This window comes from Theropithecus gelada, chromosome 1 (genome assembly GCF_003255815.1).
Source record: "Theropithecus gelada isolate Dixy chromosome 1, Tgel_1.0, whole genome shotgun sequence".
Taxonomy (NCBI): Eukaryota; Metazoa; Chordata; class Mammalia; order Primates; family Cercopithecidae; genus Theropithecus; species Theropithecus gelada.
Genome location: NC_037668.1, coordinates 164,576,484 through 164,583,039, shown reverse-complemented (window position 1 = coordinate 164,583,039; position 6,556 = coordinate 164,576,484).

Sequence of the window (6,556 nt, the reverse complement as noted above, 5' to 3'; positions counted from 1 at the left end):
CGAGACAGAGGGGGCACAGCAGACACAGCTTCTCAAGATGTTCAGGTTTCATTCCTTTATCAAATATTGCTGAACTGAGCTCAACACAGGAAACTCATCGGTGCATAAAATACACATACGATTCTTGCCCCATAGAGTATTCAGTTTAGTAGATTAGACAAATTCTTAAAAAAAATAACTACTTAGTTACATAATGATAAACTGTGACAAGTCAGTGAATCCTTAGAATCTACCTACAAGTACATCTAGAATCTGACCTGCTCACCATCTCCACTGTGACATCGTTGTCCGAAGTGTCATCCTCTCTCCTTTAGATTATTGCAGGGGCTGCATATCTGGGTCTCCTACTTTCCACCCCTTTTTCCCTTCAGTCTATTTTCAACCCAGCAGTCAGGCCAGTCTCTTAAAAACATGAGTTACAAATTGTGATCCCTCTGCTCAAAACATTGCAACTGCTTCCCATCTTATTCAGAGTAAAAGCCAAGGTCATTAGGATGGCCTTATAGCCCAATGTGATCACTGGCCCCTTCGCTCTCTGATAATTCTCCTCCCATCTCCCCTCTGCTCCATCCACTCCAGGCTCATGGCCTCCAGGTGGTAAAAGTGGAATTTAAACCTGGGTAGATCTGTTCAAAAGTCCATGCTCCTTCCACTAATAATATTGTCATCCCTTCTTACAAATGAGGAAACAGACATTCAGTGAGTTTAAGACTAGGCTGTAGTCACATGACTAGGAAATGTCAGCATAATTGTAAATCTTGAGATAGTCTCCATGACAATTCTTCCAGAGGATCATAAATGTCCCCCAGTGTGGACCAGGATATGATACTGTTGACAGTTCAGGTCCCTTCCACTGTACCAAATTCCTCATAATTCTCATTTCTACCATAGCTTATGGTCTTGGTCCTTTTAGCTTATGGTCAGTTTAAAGTGATCTCAGAAAGTCAACCAGGAAATGAAAATTTCTCTTCCTTTAAATTCTCATGCTACCAGAATGCAAGAGCAGTGTTTTTCATCCCCACGAGTTTTTAAAATAAAGTAGAGGGTAGCACCTGGGAAGTCTGCTCCCAGCCTCTTGTAGAGAGGGCACTCACGGCACTCTAGGAGATTCAGGAGATGCCAATGAAAGCTTTCATTGTATCATCAGTGGAGCCATCATGAGGGGACAGTGAAAAGCGCTTTAGACAAGAAAGCCCCAGGAGAGAACCAGCAGGCTCAGGACACCATTTTCCACTCATGTGGGTCAGATCACACCCATGCAATGAGAAGAAACGGGAAAGAGAGTCTCAGATAATTTTCTTCAGCATGGAGATGAACACCAGTGTTAACTATCTTCAGGATGGACACAAGACTGAACCAAGAATGGATCTCAGGTCTTCAGGTTCTCAGTTCTGTGAAGCCACCGTACTGGCGCGCTGTCAAGCGGTTCCTGATCGAGTTCCTCCAGGAACACAAATCGGTCACCAGGCAGCAAAGCCCTTTTCCGCCCTGGGCATTAGTGAGATCCAGCCAGCTCAGTCAATCTCCCAGGAGCAAGCATCTAACAACCTAGGCTGACAGGTGGCCCCCTGGGATATTGTCTAAGTTAGCCCAGGGACTGCCTGAGGCACTTTCCAGAATTAACTGCAGGGTGAGTGGGAGGAATGGGAGTTTCAGGAAAAGGGAAGCTGGGACATAAGAGGGAGAAGCATGCTCTGGCTGCCTGAAATCACTGGTTGATGCTGTCTGGGTATTTGGACAGAACAGCACCAAAGCATGTCACTGAGCTAAACAAACCAAAGGGTTTGTCGTCTTTTCTCTGACTGGTACTAATGGCATTCCTCCGGTGGAATTCTGTTCTCCTTCTTCTTCTTCTCCTCCTCCTCCTCCTCCTTCTTCTTATTCTTTTTTAGGTTTGTCTTTCTCTCTCTTTCTTCCACATACTGTCTCTCCTTCCTTCCATCCATCCCTTACTCCCTTCTTTTTTCTTCCATCTTTTCTGGTTCTCCAGAAGGAGGGAGGAACAGAACAGGCTTGGTGTCATGCACATCTTGGTTTCTTGTTTTATAAATGGAGGAGCCCAAATTTTTTTTTTTTTTTTTTTTTTTTAAATTTATTTATTATTATTATACTGTAAGTTGTAGGGTACATGTGCATAACGTGCAGGTTTGTTACATATGTATACTTGTGCCTTGTTGGTGTGCTGCACCCATCAACTCGTCATTTACATCAGGTATAACTCCCAATGCAATCCCTCCCCCCGCCCCCCTCCCCATGATAGGCCCCGGTGTGTGATGTTCCCCTTCCCGAGTCCAAGTGATCTCATTGTTCAGTTCCCACCTATGAGTGAGAACATGCGGTGTTTGGTTTTCTGTTCTTGTGATAGTTTGCTAAGAATGATGGATTCCAGCTGCATCCATGTCCCTACAAAGGACACAAAGTCATCCTTTTTCATGGCTGCATAGTATTCCATGGTGTATATATGCCACATTTTCTTAATCCAATCTGTCACTGATGGACATTTGGGTTGATTCCAAGTCTTTGCTATTGTGAATAGTGCTGCAATAAACATACGTGTGCATGTGTCTTTATAGCAGCATAATTTATAATCCTTTGGGTATATACCCAGTAATGGGATGGCTGGGTCATATGGTACATCTAGTTCTAGATCCTTGAGGAATCGCCATACTGTTTTCCATAATGGTTGAACTAGTTTACAATCCCACCAACAGTGTAAAAGTGTTCCTATTTCTCCACATCCTCTCCAGCACCTGTTGTTTCCTGACTTTTGAATGATCGCCATTCTAACTGGTGTGAGATGGTATCTCATTGTGGTTTTGATTTGCATTTCTCTGATGGCCAGTGATGATGAGCATTTTTTCATGTGTTTGTTGGCTGTATGAATGTCTTCTTTTGAGAAATGTCTATTCATATCCTTTGCCCACTTTTTGATGGGGTTGTTTGTTTTTTTCTTGTAAATTTGTTGGAGTTCTTTGTAGGTTCTGGATATTAGCCCTTTGTCAGATGAGTAGATTGCAAAAATTTTCTCCCAATCTGTAGGTTGCCTGTTCACTCTGATGGTAGTTTCTTTTGCTGTGCAGAAGCTCTTTAGTTTAATGAGATCCCATTTGTCAATTTTGGCTTTTGCTGCCGTTGCTTTTGGTGTTTTAGACATGAAGTCTTTGCCCATGCCTATGTCCTGAATGGTACTACCTAGATTTTCCTCTAGGATTTTTATGGTATTAGGTCTAACATTTAAGTCTCTAATCCATCTTGAATTAATTTTCGTATAAGGAGTAAGGAAAGGATCCAGTTTCAGCTTTCTACTTATGGCTAGCCAATTTTCCCAGCACCATTTATTAAATAGGGAATCCTTTCCCCATTTCTTGTTTCTCTCAGGTTTGTCAAAGATCAGATGGCTGTAGATGTGTGGTATTATTTCTGAGGACTCTGTTCTGTTCCATTGGTCTATATCTCTGTTTTGGTACCAGTACCATGCTGTTTTGGTTACTGTAGCCTTGTAGTATAGTTTGAAGTCAGGTAGCGTGATGCCTCCAGCTTTGTTCTTTTGACTTAGGATTGTCTTGGAGATGCGGGCTCTTTTTTGGTTCCATATGAACCTTAAAGCAGTTTTTTCCAATTCTGTGAAGAAACTCATTGGTAGCTTGATGGGGATGGCATTGAATCTATAAATTACCTTGGGCAGTATGGCCATTTTCACGATATTGATTCTTCCTATCCATGAGCATGGTATGTTCTTCCATTTGTTTGTGTCCTCTTTTATTTCACTGAGCAGTGGTTTGTAGTTCTCCTTGAAGAGGTCCTTTACATCCCTTGTAAGTTGGATTCCTAGGTATTTGATTCTCTTTGAAGCAATTGTGAATGGAAGTTCATTCATGATTTGGCTCTCTGTTTGTCTGTTACTGGTGTATAAGAATGCTTGTGATTTTTGCACATTAATTTTGTATCCTGAGACTTTGCTGAAGTTGCTTATCAGCTTAAGGAGATTTTGGGCTGAGACAATGGGGTTTTCTAAATATACAATCATGTCATCTGCAAAGAGGGACAATTTGACTTCTTCTTTTCCTAACTGAATACCCTTGATTTCTTTCTCTTGCCTGATTGCCCTAGCCAGAACTTCCAACACTATGTTGAATAGGAGTGGTGAGAGAGGGCATCCCTGTCTTGTGCCAGTTTTCAAAGGGAATTTTTCCAGTTTTTGCCCATTCAGTATGATATTGGCTGTGGGTTTGTCATAAATAGCTCTTATTATTTTGAGGTACGTTCCATCAATACCAAATTTATTGAGCGTTTTTAGCATGAAGGGCTGTTGAATTTTGTCAAAAGCCTTTTCTGCATCTATTGAGATAATCATGTGGTTCTTGTCTTTGGTTCTGTTTATATGCTGGATTATGTTTATTGATTTGCGAATGTTGAACCAGCCTTGCATCCCAGGGATGAAGCCCACTTGATCATGGTGGATAAGCTTTTTGATGTGTTGCTGAATCCGGTTTGCCAGTATTTTATTGAGGATTTTTGCATCGATGTTCATCAGGGATATTGGTCTAAAATTCTCTTTTTTTGTTGTATCTCTGCCAGGCTTTGGTATCAGGATGATGTTGGCCTCATAAAATGAGTTCGGGAGGATTCCCTCTTTTTCTATTGATTGGAATAGTTTCAGAAGGAATGGTACCAACTCCTCCTTGTACCTCTGGTAGAATTCAGCTGTGAATCCATCTGGTCCTGGACTTTTTTTGGTTGGTAGGCTATTAATTGTTGCCTCAATTTCAGAGCCTGCTATTGGTCTATTCAGGGATTCAACTTCTTCCTGGTTTAGTCTTGGAAGAGTGTAAGTGTCCAGGAAATTATCCATTTCTTCTAGATTTTCCAGTTTATTTGCGTAGAGGTGTTTATAGTATTCTCTGATGGTAGTTTGTATTTCTGTGGGGTCGGTGGTGATATCCCCTTTTTCATTTTTAATTGCGTCGATTTGATTCTTCTCTCTTTTCTTCTTTATTAGTCTTGCTAGTGGTCTGTCAATTTTGTTGATCTTTTCAAAAAACCAACTCCTGGATTCATTGATTTTTTGGAGGGTTTTTTGTGTCTCTATCTCCTTCAGTTCTGCTCTGATCTTAGTTATTTCTAGCCTTCTGCTAGCTTTCGAATGTGTTTGCTCTTGCTTCTCTAGTTCTTTTAATTGCGATGTTAGAGTGTCAATTTTAGATCTTTCCTGCTTTCTCTTGTGGGCATTTAGTGCTATAAATTTCCCTCTACACACTGCTTTAAATGTGTCCCAGAGATTCTGGTATGTTGTATCTTTGTTCTCATTGGTTTCAAAGAACATCTTTATTTCTGCCTTCATTTCGTTATGTACCCAGTAGTCATTCAGGAGCAGGTTGTTCAGTTTCCATGTAGTTGAGCGGTTTTGATTGAGTTTCTTAGTCCTGAGTTCTAGTTTGATTGCACTGTGGTCTGAGAGACAGTTTGTTATAATTTCTGTTCTTGTACATTTGCTGAGGAGTGCTTTACTTCCAATTACGTGGTCAATTTTGGAATAAGTACGATGTGGTGCTGAGAAGAATGTATATTCTGTTGATTTGGGGTGGAGAGTTCTATAGATGTCTATTAGGTCTGCTTGCTGCAGAGATGAGTTCAATTCCTGGATATCCTTGTTAACTTTCTGTCTCGTTGATCTGTCTAATGTTGACAATGGAGTGTTGAGGTCTCCCATTATTATTGTATGGGAGTCTAAGTCTCTTTGTAAGTCTCTAAGGACTTGCTTTATGAATCTGGGTGCTCCTGTATTGGGTGCATATATATTTAGGATAGTTAGCTCTTCCTGTTGAATTGATCCCTTTACCATTATGTAATGGCCTTCTTTGTCTCTTTTGATCTTTGATGGTTTAAAGTCTGTTTTATCAGAGACTAGTATTGCAACCCCCGCTTTTTTTTGTTCTCCATTTGCTTGGTAAATCTTCCTCCATCCCTTTATTTTGAGCCTATGTATGTCTCTGCGTGTGAGATGGGTCTCCTGAATACAGCAGACTGATGGGTCTTGACTCTTTATCCAGTTTGCCAGTCTGTGTCTCTTAATTGGAGCATTTAGTCCATTTACATTTAAGGTTAAGATTGTTATGTGTGAACTTGATCCTGCCATTATGATATTAACTGGTTATTTTGCTCATTAGTTGATGCAGTTTCTTCCTAGCCTCGATGGTCTTTACATTTTGGCATGTTTTTGAGATGGCTGGTACCGGTTGTTCCTTTCCATGTTGAGTGCTTCCTTCAGGGTCTCTTGTAAGGCAGGCCTAGTGGTGACAAAATCTCTAAGCATTTGCTTATCTGTAAAGGATTTTATTTCTCCTTCACTTATGAAACTTAGTTTGGCTGGATATGAAATTCTGGGTTTAAAATTCTTTTCTTTAAGAATGTTGAATATTGGCCCCCACTCTCTTCTGGCTTGGAGAGTTTCTGCCGAGAGATCTGCTGTGAGTCTGATGGGCTTCCCTTTGTGGGTAACCCGACCTTTCTCTCTGGCTGCCCTTAAGATTTTTTCCTTCATTTCAACTTTGGTGAA